A 14333-nucleotide genomic window follows, 5' to 3' on the forward strand; every position below is an offset into this window, starting at 1 on the left:
TGCTCTTAATACCTAATGAGCTAAGGTCTAAACTGGATGCACTACTTAATCAGAAAGTTACCACAAAATTCAACTTACTTCCTAACATAGAATTTTATGCAACAGGAAACTGTTGTGGTAGCAAAGCACAGAGCATCCAAATCAATGCACTGATGCAACAGCTTCTCTAATCTACCTAGGACTTTGGCATTGTACTAATGACCTTAATTCTCAGGGATGGGCCACTATATATTCATACACACACATACACACAGACACACACACACTTTCTATTTAAAAGTACTCTGAAACCCTCTTGAATAAGATGGCTATTCATAGCTTTATACATTTCCTGCAATTCTTCTGATTATTATTTTTTAGATAGTCGACTTTTTCCTCTGTTGCAGTTAGTTATTATTTTTAGCCTGGCACTATGCATTAAGGAAGGAACTAGTTAAAGGGTTCTAAAAGAAGATAAGGATGGTAATGAGAGTGAAGTTAGTCTGTGTTGAATAGGACTTTAAAACCATATCTAAACATCATAGTTTCCTTAAATACTTGGCATTAGAAAGAGGGCCATATATTTCAGTTTGCCTGAAATACTCCTGATATAGCCCTGCTATCCCAGTGTCCACTTACCCCCTCAAAACTGTTTCTCTTCGGATGATTAACTATATTAGCACCTAATTAAGGACTCAGTAATGACAATTCTTTATTTTACACTAAGGAAAAAGTGATCCAATAGGATTAAAAGATTTACCTGAGGCTACCCAGATATCTTAATGTTCAAGTCAGGTCCTAGAATCATCTCTGTAGAGGGTTAGGAAGCACTCTTAATAGTGGATGAGGAGAGATGATAGACATCAACTTTTAGGTGAGCACTTTGCGAAGATGCAAGCATGAGCTGCTCATCTTGGCTTGAAGGACACTCAACCAAGAAATTCAAACGGCTCCTCAATCAAGCCTAGAGGTGCTCTTAATACAATTGATGTCATCTTAAAAGTATCTGAATTGGAAGTACTTGCCAAATGCTACCTTAACTTGGCACTTATAAACAATTTTTAAAATATCAATTATGTAAAACTTAAAAGGGGTTTATTTCATGAGAGTAGGGGGAAGTAGTTACTCCTAATAGTGAATTAATTAGAAATTGCTTCCTCAAAAGCAGCTGTGTTTGCAGCTACAGAACCCCGCTCCCCACTCTGTTCTCCTCCTCTGCTGCAAGTGATGTGAGTTGAGGAACATATGCCCAGTAAACGCACACAGACACAGAGCAATCTAGTCCTAGGGCTGGCTGAGTTCCAGTTCTTAGGAACTATCCACAGCAAGGCTGCCGTGTTAAATACGACTAAGCTCCTCCATATACAGCAGCCGTGATTGCAGAGAGCCCTTTGCAGCTGACCTTTAGATGAACTTAGCTACAATCAGCAAGAGAAAAATGCTAGGCCTTTCATACAACAGAATGAAGTTTCTCTAATTTGTTTACTAGCAGTGCCCAGCAAGTACCTTCTCCCTACAGAAGGCTTTGGTGTGCAGAAATGAATCCAGGCAACTGCGTATACTAGATTAGGATGCAAGATGTGCATATTGCAATGGGAGCAAGAGTCCTGGAAGACAAATCCCTCTTGTACTCTGCTGTCACTTTTGGGGTTATTGTCTAACTGGAAGTTATTAATTCATTCTGCACTATGTATTAAACCACTAACACTGATAGCAATAGGAAACAAAAGTTTATGACTACTGGGCTTTTGGAGGGAGTTTGAGTGACTGCTAAGTAATTTTTAGGCTCACAGAATCAACATTTCTTATCTTGCAAATTGTTAAGATTGTTTTTTAAACTTAAAGAGAAGAGTAGCACCTTTTTCTGTTTAATATCCACTGGTCTAAAATCAAGTTCCAGCATGAAATCAATGCATATTAATAAAGAGGCCAATGACCGGAAATTCTATGAGTCATAGGCTCTTATTTCTCCATTGATACCCTCTAAGGTTAAGTCACACACACACACACACACACACACACACACACTAAACTACAGAACTCAGGTGCAAGTGCAAGATGAATTACAGTAGATTCCATGTGTTTTTTAAGTTTAGTTGTCTTTTTGTTGTTGTTGTTGTTTTTCAAATTTCCCCTTTGGAACTTACCTAAATAAAACAGCATACATGGTCACTGTGAGGTTTACTGATGTTATGACGAAGGGTTAAGATGACTGAATGCTGAGATAAATGCTTTCTCAGGTACTAAAAGACAGAAGTATTGACGTATTCCAGATTACATTTTTTTTTCAGGAAAATGCCACACCATGGGCCTTTTGCACTGGTAAATTCTGGCCCAGTTGATGGATGACTTTGGCTGCCTATGCTCCAGGGTGGTGTTTCTCAAACTATTTCTTGTGAAAAATATATTTTTTTAAATTTTCATTTCTTAATGCATTGGTGCAAAAAAAACAAATGGCAAAGGAAGGATTACTAAAACATGAAAAATGGTACAATGAAATGCAAAATACGAGCCAAATATCTTAATTATTATAGATTCAACAGACATTAAAATACTTTGTCACATTGCTACAGACGTTTTTAAATTTTTACTCTTAATTTCTGTGTTTATTGCATCACATGAGGACACCTTTCCACAGACCACACTTTGAGTAGCACTGCCCCTTAACTAACAATGTTAAGTTTAAAAGCCACCTATTTTTCCACTTTTTAGACCAGTGATTAGCATGCTTTTTCTGACAGGGTCTAGATAGCAAATATTTCTGGCTTTGCAGGCCATATGGTCTGTTACAACTGTAGCATGAAAGCATCCATAGACAATATGTAAATGCATGAGCATGGCTGTGTTCCAATAGAACTTTATTTACAAAAGCAAGCTGTGAGTCAGATTTGATCTATGGACTGTGAGTTTGCTGACCCCTACTTTAGCCTTAGGTGGTCTGAGCTATATTTCCCTATGTTCTAAATATTTGTGTTTTGTGCTTTTAAAAAACGATGTTTAGAATAGATTAAAACTGCTGCTGTGTATTTTAAACACATGTGATGCTTTGATTTTCTCACCTTTTGGAGTTACTGTCAATAAAAATAAGTCCTACCATTTTAAAGATTAAAATATTTTGAAGGGAAGTCCACCACAATCAAGTGGCAGAGAGAAAACCCCAAACTAGAATCTCTGTACATGTAGACTTTCTTTCCTAAGGCAGCTGGGAATTTTAAGTGTTAGCTAAGGGTCTTTGATTTTTCCTTGGAGATTCAACTCAAATATCACAACCTCTTTTATTCTGGCAACATTCTTCAGAATGTTTCTAAGTGGAACATTTTATGTGGGAGGTCCACTGCAAGGCCTATTAGACCCAGCAATCCCACTACCAGGTATCTACCCAAAGGAAAAGAAACCTTTATATAAATAGGACAACCACACTTGTATGTTTATCACAGCTCTGTTCACAATAGCAAAGTCATGGAATCAATCTAAGTGTCCATCAGCAGCTGATTGGATAAAGAAAATCTAGTACATATACACCATGGAATACTATGCAGCCATACAAGAATCATGTCCTTTGTAGCAACTTGGATGCAGCTGGAGGCCATTATCCTAAGTGAAATAATTCAGAAACAGAAATCAATTACTGCATGTTCTCATTTATAAGTGGGAGCTAAGCAATGGGTACACATGGACAAAGATGGAAATAATAGACGCTGAGGCTTCAAAAGAGGGGAGGATTGAAGGGGGGTTGAGGGTTGAAAAATTACCTATTGGGTACAATGTTCACTCTTTGGGTGATAGGTTCACTAGAAGCCCAAACCCCATCATTATTCAACATAGTCACGTAACAAACCTGCAAATGTATTCCCTGAATCTAAAATAATAATAATAATATAGTGTCAACTTTTACCTCCCCAAGAACCCCTACCACTTATCAAATCAGAGTTGTCTGTTCAGATGTCCCCCAATCCTCACAGATCATGAGATCTTCAGGATAGATTTAAATCTCTTAAAAGGCTCTTTGTTATTCCTAATGTCTAATGTAGAACTGATAGAACTGGAAATACATGGAAGAAGATTTTACATATATAACTAATATGTGTGTGTGTGTGTGTGTGTGTGCGTGTATGTGTGCCTTTATGGCTCAGACTAAAATGTGAAGACAGACATGAACTGAATCACCTCCAGGATAATTGCAAAACACCACTGACATTACATGCACAAAAATGTTTATCATTTATAACAAATTATGCAGATGTGCTATTATTATGTCCTATTATGTACTTGTGGGAAGAAGATGGATTCAGATAAAATTAAAAGCAAAAATGAAAAGATGTGCACTATATGAATTATGGTATGAACTATATAACTGCTGTGGAGGCCAGAGTACAGGACTCAGGACAGTTGAGAGGCACCATGGTAAGTATTGCCAGATAAGTCAGAGAAATTCAACATGGAATGTTGTGATCTGTGATAGAAACCAACCAGCCTTGTAAATATCCAAAAGGACAGGCTCTGGTGTTATACAGAATTATATCAGGATCGAGGCTTAATCCATTGCCTGTTTTATGACCTTAGGTAAGTCACTTAACCTTCCTGAGTCAGTCAGAATTACTAGAATTAAATAAAATAACAGGAATCAGTATACACTTAACAAATATTAATTTCATTATTAATGGAATATTATGATTAATAGAATGAATTATCACTAACAATGATGGTTACACTGTTATTAGAAGTATTAATAATAGTAAAAGGGGATGCACATGATGGTTGGTGTCCTAGTTCCTTCTCTAAATCACAGAAGTCCATACTTGCTGGTCTGCATGGTCATGTGTCCTTATTTTCTAGCCTGTTTGTCATGAGTGGGTTTCTGTCATTAACGAGATTCATAAGTGCCTCATCCATGAACTTACGTGCTTGTGTCAGGAGACACAGGAGAGTCTACAAGCAGCATTTACATCTCTGTGATTCAGACAGTAACATTGACGAGGAAAGGAAGGCCTGATACCCAAGGCCGAGCAGAATCAGTGCTTGCTCTAAGGAGAGGCTCTGTGAGGGCCAAGGTGTTTGTTTGCTGGTTCACAGCTCTATACACAGCACTAGAATAGAAACTGACTCTCAGGAAATACTTTTGAATGGATCAATCAATGAACAAAACTTGAACACCTGTTCCACGTGCCCTGCAAATGTTCAGTATTTATTGATCGCATGAATATGCACATGTACCATTGAGAAAGCCTTCCATTTGTTAGTTCAGTTCTAAAATCTTCTCCCTTTCATCCCTCAACTTTTATATTACCTTCCAAGGAAGAGTTTGGTAGGCTCTTTCCTTACCTATTTTTGATGTCCCCTTAGTAAATATTCCATCAACTTTAGGCCATATTTTAATAGTCAAGGTCGTCCCAATTTTCTCTTCAAGTTATATACCCCATTTCTCCCTTAGATTCTCTAGCTTAATAGCACTTTTAACATTTGCCCCAAATCAACCCAATGTTTTCCTACAATTTTTAACCTCTTCTTAGGTGATTTCCTCCATCAGCCCTCATTTTGGTTACCTCTGTGGCTAAAGGTGTCAGCCAAGCCTCGAGCCTCAGCTCAGAATCACTTCCTCCTCAAGTCTTCCCTGACACTTACAAATGAGGTTTCCTCCTCAGGGTCTTCCATAATTTGTCTGTTTCCTTCCATACATTGAAGAATGTATCACTTCCCTATTTGTTACTGTTGGGTGTGTACGTACTGTGCCCTGTATCTGCCTGTGAGTAAGGTAAACCCAGCATCCTTGCCTTAGCCTGCATCTTCATTAGTGCTGATCACTCAGTATATGTTACCTAAATGAAGAAATAGAAGAATTTCAAATTTGAAAAGAAAGGCATTGAATTTCATATTTAAAAAATTCTCTTTCCTTTTCTACTCACCCTCTAACAACTCAACACCCAGGCAAATCGGCTTCACCTCCTACTACAAATGTCCTGTGGTCTGAATGAACTAGTCCCCTTGCATGAGTGACAGCTCCACAGCATCCTCCTTTGAATCCACCAGAGACTCTGGCCTGTTACCCGTTAGGAAGATTAGAAGATTTGGGAAAGTTCTCTGCATGTGTTTGTGTGAGCAAAAGCCAGCCCAATCTCATATGAATATGTTCCCGCCTCTGCTTCTGCCTCACAGTTACCTGACTCCATTCCTGGTACAGGAAATGCAACCGGTTGAGGTTTTTAAAAAATGACTTTTGAGACTTTTCTCTATGCAGCATTATCCATTTCCAGGATATGCCTAGGTGATTTTTAACCTTTTTAAAAGAGGTGGATTGAAATATACAGGTATCCCAACAAATTCCAGAAAGAACAAGGCCTGATAACCTACTCCTGTTTTCTAGGATTCAGGGTGAGATGACCTGAATCATGGGGACATGGCTGGCTTTGAACAAATTCCAGGTGTAAGAAATGAGACTAATGAGAATAAAATTACTGATTCATCCTTAGTAATTTGATTCCATTCAAAATTTTGTGTTAGACACTTTTGCTGACAACAACACAAAGCACGTAGATAGCCATTCTGTTGGACATAGAAAGCCAAAATTACCTTGTCTTGTTTGAAATATCCAATATGCAGAGGTAATATCTTTCTGGATTAAAAAGAGAAATGAAATTTCACTTTAATCTATGGATTTAAAAGAGGTGGATTGAAATATACAGGTATTCCAACAAATTCCAGAAAGAACAAGGCCTGGTAACCTACTCCTGTTTCCTAAGATTCAGGGTGAGATGACCTGAATCGTGGGGACATGGCTGGCTTTGAACAAATTCCAGGTGTAAGAAATGAGACTAATGAGAATAAAATTACTGATTCATCCTTAGTAATTTGATTCCATTCAAAATTTTGTGTTAGACACTTTTGCTGACAACAACACAAAGCACGTAGATAGCCATTCTGTTGGACATAGAAAGCCAAAATTACCTTGTCTTGTTTGAAATATCCAATATGCAGAGGTAATATCTTTCTGGATTAAAAAGAGAAATGGAATTTCACTTTAATCTCTGAATTTAAAAGAGGTGGATTGAAATATACAGGTATTCCAACAAATTCCAGAAAGAACAAGGCCTAATAACCTACTCCTGTTTCCTAAGATTCAGGGTGAGATGACCTGAATCATGGGGACATGGCTGGCTTTGAACAAATTCCAGGTGTAAGAAATGAGACTAATGAGAATAAAATTACTGATTCATCCTAGTCTGTGATTCACCCTTCTTATTGGAGTTACCCTCTCTCACACCACAAATGGCTGGACAGGGACTCGGTATGGCAATGCTGCCACAGACATCACTAATGAACACAGCAATCACCTTTTATTGGGAGGTAGAGCTTATACAGCCCTTTTGGGACTGTGGTTCTTCTTTCTTGAACCCCCAAGCTATCTGAACACTAGCACCTGTGCACAAGTATAGGGAACTTCTATTGACTCTCTCTCACACTACAGACCCTGGGAACTGCATCTAGGCCTGCTCACTTCTCACAAAGTGTCTGTACTTCAGCTTTCTGGGAGGTTATCTAAATCCAGAGTGGTAAAATAGGATGGTGAGGAAACACATTTTAGGAAATGGTTCCTCAGATTCATCAGGTAATATTTCTTCTTGGAAATCTTGGTATTTCTTGATGGCAAGTGACTCTGAAACATGACGTGAGGCACAAAAGTATTAATTCCTCTCATGGTACATGTTAGACTGGTTTGAATACAGAAACAATTGAATTACTTACATATTTATTTATTATTATTCATTTACTACTTTAAAACTAGGTGTATCAGTAAGAAGGGTTCATTGTACGTATGGATAAATCAGTGATTTTGTTGCCAGCCCCTGGGGACTTGTACTTTTGGAAACTGTTTGCAATGTCGAGGGAGGAAGCATTTCAGACAGTCTGAGAAGTTGATAGCTGAGGAGGAGTACCTGCTAATAATTCTGTCCTTCTGGGAAGTGTGAAGTCTAGAAGAAAAAGAAAGATCAAGGGTGGGCTGAATCTGAGAAGAGAACAGATGGGCCATGGTTATGCTGCCAGAGGCATGGGCAGAAAGAAATGAAAAACTGTTCCTGCTCTCTTTCCCCTCCAAACAAGGAACACGTACACCAGAGCTCAATGTGGGTTGGGGCAGATGGGATGCTTAGAGAAAAAGGTTGGCAGTGCCTTCTCCAGAAGAAGAGGAGGCAGTCCCATGGACCTTATTTCCTCTGAAACTGGAGCTAGCCTCTGCTCTGCATCTTGGCGATCAGAAACGAAAACTTCTCATGAAAGCAGCTATTAAGTATCTGAAAACATTACTCACAGCATGTCCCATCCCCTAGGAATTATTTCCGATCTGGAAAGAGTTCTTTGTTTCAATGCTTTATTATAGGTAGTGCCTTTTAGTTTTTCACTAATGGAAGTTGCTGTGATATAGGACAGCCCTGTATCTAAAGTTTGGTCTCAAGACCAGAAGCATCAGCATCGCCTGTGAACCTGTTTGAAATGCAAATCCAAGGAATCAGAAACACTGGGAGGAGAGTGCCCTATCTGTGCTTTAAAGTACCCTCCAGGTGATTCTGATGCAGGCCGAAGATTGAGAACTACTGTAAGGAGAGTGTAGAGGAGGGGGCTCTCAGTTAAAGTTTAGTATCACCCCTTTAGTGGTGCTGTGATTTTGCGCAGATTACTCACACTCATCAAAGCCCATTGCTCCTGGCTGTTGAGAAGATTAAATGAGGTAATGAGTGTGCAAATGCTGGAACAATAGAAAGTGCAAAAACTTTCTAAGCAAACATCTGTTTGTAAGAAATGGGTGTAGGGAGAGAGAAAGAGAAACTGACTATAGTAGCCACACAAGTCTGTTTGGCTGAGAAAAGTAATACTCTTTGTTCCTTCTATTTCCTAGCCTCCTTTGCAGTGAGGCTGAGGCATGGTGACTGGCCAGTGGCTGTGAGTGGAAGTAATATATGTCTGTCCCAGCCAGAGGCAGTTAGAACCAGGGTAATTCTTCCATTCTTTCGTTTCTCTTCCATGAGGCATATATCCTGTCCTATCAGACTCTCTATGAGCCAGGAATAAACTTTTATGGTGTTTAGCTACTGAGAGATTTCAGGAGTGAAACATTGTAGCAGCTAGCATAGATTATTTGGGTCAGCAATGTAGAAGAAAATGCACTGAGAAAGAGATTAAGACTGACAATGAGGTATAGCTGATTTGTAGAAAGAGAATGATACTGCCTGACTATTGATAAAAGGAAGCAGACAATCAGCCATGTCTTCATCTCCGTAAGTCCTGGGAAGAAGACAGAGATCCCTGAAAGACTTAATACCAAAAGAAGGATAGATGATTTTCTAGTGCATTATTATCTGATTAATGCCTGTGAACATGACCAATTTAGACAGATATTCTACATTCTTTGGTTGTAGAGTGGGAAAAGCATGGAGTAGCTTGAGCTTGCTTCCCACAATAATCCTAGGATTCTGTTAAAAAACAACTCTATCTCAAGACTCCTAACAAATTGTCTACCTTTCTTTGTGTAACATTAACCCAGTATCTGTAATGCAGTCCTTCTCCTTGCACTCACAAACACACACAAAAGAATTCGGCTGGGCGCAATGGCTCACCCCTGTAATCCCAGCATTTTGGGAGGCTGAGGTGGGCAGATCACCTAAGATCAGGAGTTCAAGACCAACCTGGCCAACATGGTGAAACCCCATCTCTACTAAGAAAAATACAAGAATTAGCTGGGCGTGATGGCAGGTGCCTATAATCCCAGCTACTCCGGAGGCTGAGGCAGGAGAATTGCTTGAACCCAAGAGGCAGAGTTTGCAGTGAGCCAAGATCGCACTACCACACTCCAGCCTGGGTGACAGAACGAGACTCTGTCTCAAAAGAGAAAAAAAAAAAAAAAGTAAGAATTCTACCAATGATGATCTGGCTCTCCTCCCTTTTTTCCTTCAAGTTAAATGTCTTACTAATACTCTGAATGCTCTACTATTCTAACTTTCAATTGTGCAGAACCACTGATGTGTTACTGAATGTAACTGGCCCTTTCTAACATTAGTGTATCCACCTGTACTGTTTGACTCCATCCTTAGCCAAAGCTGACTCATTCTTATCTTTCAGAGGCCAGGTTCTGAAATCACTTGTTTCAGGAAATCTTCTCTGGCTCTCTAATCCTGGATAAGTTGGTCGTCTTATGTGATCCCTGAAGAAAAATATTTACTCTTCCATTGAGGAGAGTAAAAAGAATGGCAGCTTCTACTGAATAGAGGAATGGAGTCAGTTAGAAGAGATCTTTCCATTCAAAATTTCATGTTGGACACTTTTGGTGACAACAACACAGGCATGTAGATAGCCATTCTGTTGGACATAGAAAGCCAAAATTACCTTGTCTTGTTTGAAATATCCAATATGCAGAGGTGATATCTTTCTGGATTAAAAAGAGAAATGGAATTTCACTTTAATCTCTGGATTTAAAAGAGGTGGATTGAAATATACAGGTATTCCAACAAATTCCAGAAAGAACAAGGCCTGATAACCTACTCCTGTTTCCTAAAATTCAGGGTGAGATGACCTGAATCATGGGGACATGGCTGGCTTTGAACAAATTCCAGGTGTAAGAAATGAGACTAATGAGAATAAAATTACCTTGAGTCAAGGAAGAGTTAAGGTTGGTTTCCCAAGCTCGATATAAAGGCCAGTTTGGTATTAAGGCATGGTGCTATGGCATGGAAATAATGAAAAGGCTTTTCATTCTTAGAACTCCTGGAATAATAAATATAAGCTAAATAGCTTTAATCTTGGGAATTTATATTTGTAGCACCTTTGAAAGTAAAAGATAGAATATGTGAGTTCACGTCCTATCATTAAAAGACAACTGCATCCTAGACTGAGAACCCTCCCAGAAACACGGTATAGACTTCCTATGAGCTTTGTTGGCTTGGTAGTCAACAACTTGCAATGTTCATAATAGATTGATCAAGATAGTCATTGTTGCTCTTCACTAAAGGAGTGGCAGTAATTTGGAAAGAATAAAACACTCAAAGGGAGACACTAGACATGTTCAAACAAGGCATTGGGTTATAACAAATAATTGAATAACTGAATTCATAAATAAATGAATACATACTTACATTCATGTATACATATATATTTAGATGGAATGTACATATATATTTAGATGGAATGTACATATATTTGTACCAGAACTTGTGGAGCAGCCCAAAGAAGGAGACTTCTATTAAAGTAGCTTTACACTCAATTGTAGCTTTTACTTATTTATTTATTTTAAATTGAAGTTTCAGGTACAGAAAGTTAATTATCTTTTCAATTCATACTACGAAATATTTTACCCCTCCTCTAATTCTACCCCCACATTAGTATCCTTTCTAATTTTGAATATTTGTTCTTGGTTTTATCCTAGATGAATATATAGTGTTCTGTGTATATGTGTGTTTTATAGAATTCATAATGTAATATTCAACACTATGTCTTGAAGCATTATCTATGTTTTTCTTATAAATGTAAATGAATGTTTTCATTTCTCCTGATCCTTATGAACACTTGGAATTGTTCAACTTAAAAAATATAATGGGAGTAAATTTGATATTTTCTTCTATGTTTTTTCTTGCCTTTTTATATCTTAATCACATATTTTAATATTATTATTGTACTTTTCCCCTTTAATAAATTGGGTTAGTTTTTATTATTATTTTCTTAGTTACCCTAAAGATCAAACATGCATTTTTGATTTATTACAGTCTAATATACCTTATTACTTTTGCCACTTTCTCAACAGTGCTAAAACTTCAAATATGTTAACTTCATTTATCTACTCCGGTGTTTTATGTTACTATTATTACAAATTTAATTCCACATGTGTTTAAAGACATAAAATATGGTTTTTGGATAAATTTCATTTATATTTACCTATGTAGTTTTCTGTCTTCCAAAATTTTTCTTGAGATATATACAAACCTTACTGCTGTTATACTTTTGAAGGCAATCCCCTCTGCAAATGTCACTGTTTTGAGATTGCTCTTTTTTTTTTTTTCAGTAGATTGCAAGAGATTTACTTTATTTGTGTATTGGTGTGATTTTCTCTGCATTTATTTTGCTGGGGATTTGCAGAGCTTCATGAAACTTCATGAAATTGTAGATTGATTTCTTTTCTAATTGTCCATCCAGTATTTCCTCAAAGATTGCTTCTTCTCATTTCATATTCTCTTTCTGTGACTCTAATCTTGTGATTCCAATTACATGAAATTTTTAAATGTACTGTATTTTATATTTTTGTCACAAGTTCTTATGTATTTTCCCTTTTGTCCCCAATTATTTCTAGTGACTTAATTTCCAAGTCACAAATCCTCTCTCCTGCTGTGTCTAATGGGGCTAAACCCATTTAATAGTTCTTGATTTTGTTTACTGTGGTTTTTTTTCAGTTTTATAATACTCATTAGATTATTTTTACAGATTTAGTCTGTGATAAAATTCTCTATTTTCCAACTATTTTATTTTACCATATATAGAACATATTAATCTTAGTTACTTTAAATTTCATTATCTATTAACCCCACTGTCTGGGTAAACTGTGGGTCTATTTCTAGTATTTTCTTTATCATACTGGGTTTTGGTAATTTAGTTCTGTCTTGCAGTATGCCCAGTAATTATAATTGAATAATCAATATTGTAATGAAAGCATTATTGTTGGTATGGATGACATTATCTTTTTCAAGAGAAAGGTTACCCTTTTTCTGTTAGGCAGATATACTGAGATCCTATTCATATAAATTCTTAGGAAATAAGTTTGGTTGAGGCTAACTTGAATTTTAGGTAAGTCTCTTCTACTTGTGATTTATTGTCTCTCTCAGGGCATAACCTGTGGTGTTGACCGGCCATTTCCTCTATGGGTTCTTTGTTTCCTCAACACCAAAGGCTGCCAATCCTCAGCTTTGTTTCTCAGAAGTTTTTTCTTAATGCCTTGTAACACGCAACTTAAGAATTTGGCGAATATGTATTTGTAAGTCACAGTGATATTCTCCTACTTTCTCAACAAAATTTTAGCTCCTCAAGTATGTGGGTTTTTAATTTTTATTAGTTTGTTTGTTAACTTTGGCTTTTCTCACTGATTTCTTTAAAGTTCCAGTTATATACTGGTTTCTCTGCCTTTAGTAACAGATGCTCTTTCTGGGCCCTTTGTAGATTCTTAGCTTCTTGCCTAGTATCCAGGATTCACAAAGGCCCCAACTTTAAAATATGCGGTTACTGAATGTTGTTTACCTTTCTGAAGTGTTCTCTTCAGTTAGATCCTACCTTCCTCAATTCCTGCCTAGAAACTTTTTAATATCTTAAATCTGATTGTCTTTTCTATCGTATCTATTTTTCCTAGTTGATCTTGGTGACAGCACTATTCAGCCACAAACTACCTTTATACTTCTCAGCTGGAAAAGACAGCTTTCTCTTTGTTAATTTGTAGTCCTCTGTTTTCTAGTGAAGTTATGCATCAAGTTATATACTGGATGGCCAATTAAATATTACAATTTATATATTATCCATTCTTATTATTTCTGTTTTATATAGTATTTAAGTCCTTCCCTATGCTAAGGGGCCCCTTTGGTATTCTCCAGTGTTTTCCATGGTTAACTTCATTATTATGCCTTTACCATTTAGAAGGATTTAGGCAACAAAGAGTAGCTGTGAAAACTATAAAACTTAGATCTTGGTCTCTAGTACCATTCTCTAATAAAGGAAACTAGGTTTTTTTTTGGATAAATCATTGGTTTTATGAAAATATTCAAAATGAGCTTGAAGCATCTTATAATGCCAGAAAGTAAAAAAAGTGCTTGAAAAAAAAAATAATGAAGGTATGTTGAAGGAAAACAGGCATTAATGGAAATAGCTTCAAAATGGCCAAAGCTTGAAAACTGTAAACAACAAAATAGAGTAGTATTAAATTATAACCCAACGTATAAAAGAATTTTCCCTGAGTCTGTTGCTGATAAAAATAAATTATTGAATAAATAAGTAAATGTGATTAATTGACAAGTCCCTCATGCAGAATTCCATGTAATCAATGTAGCTATTCTTCCAGTAAGGAGGTGGACCATAGCACCCCACAGATGGCACACAGTGACTTCCTTACAAAGAGTACAATACAAAAAGTAGGAGTGGGGAGAGTAACTTTACCATGGGGAAAAATGACAAATACTACCTCAGCCATATAATGAGATTAATGTAAACAACAATGTCATGTCTACAGTAGGCACTCATGATATGATGAGAACAACACTTTACATCTATGCGCTTCCTCCAAAAACACAGATTGCCCCAATCTAATCATGAGAAAAATACCAGATAAAACCAAATTG

General features: G+C 37.1%; 1 long non-coding RNA gene across 3 annotated transcripts in view; it reads right to left on the reverse strand.

The window, feature by feature from the left end:
- Positions 1 to 14333, reverse strand: part of LOC129030695 (uncharacterized) — a 114389-nt gene that overhangs the window by 23740 nt on the left and 76316 nt on the right. The window lies entirely within an intron of this gene.

This window comes from Pongo pygmaeus, chromosome 12 (assembly GCF_028885625.2).
Source record: "Pongo pygmaeus isolate AG05252 chromosome 12, NHGRI_mPonPyg2-v2.0_pri, whole genome shotgun sequence".
NCBI lineage: Eukaryota > Metazoa > Chordata > Mammalia > Primates > Hominidae > Pongo > Pongo pygmaeus.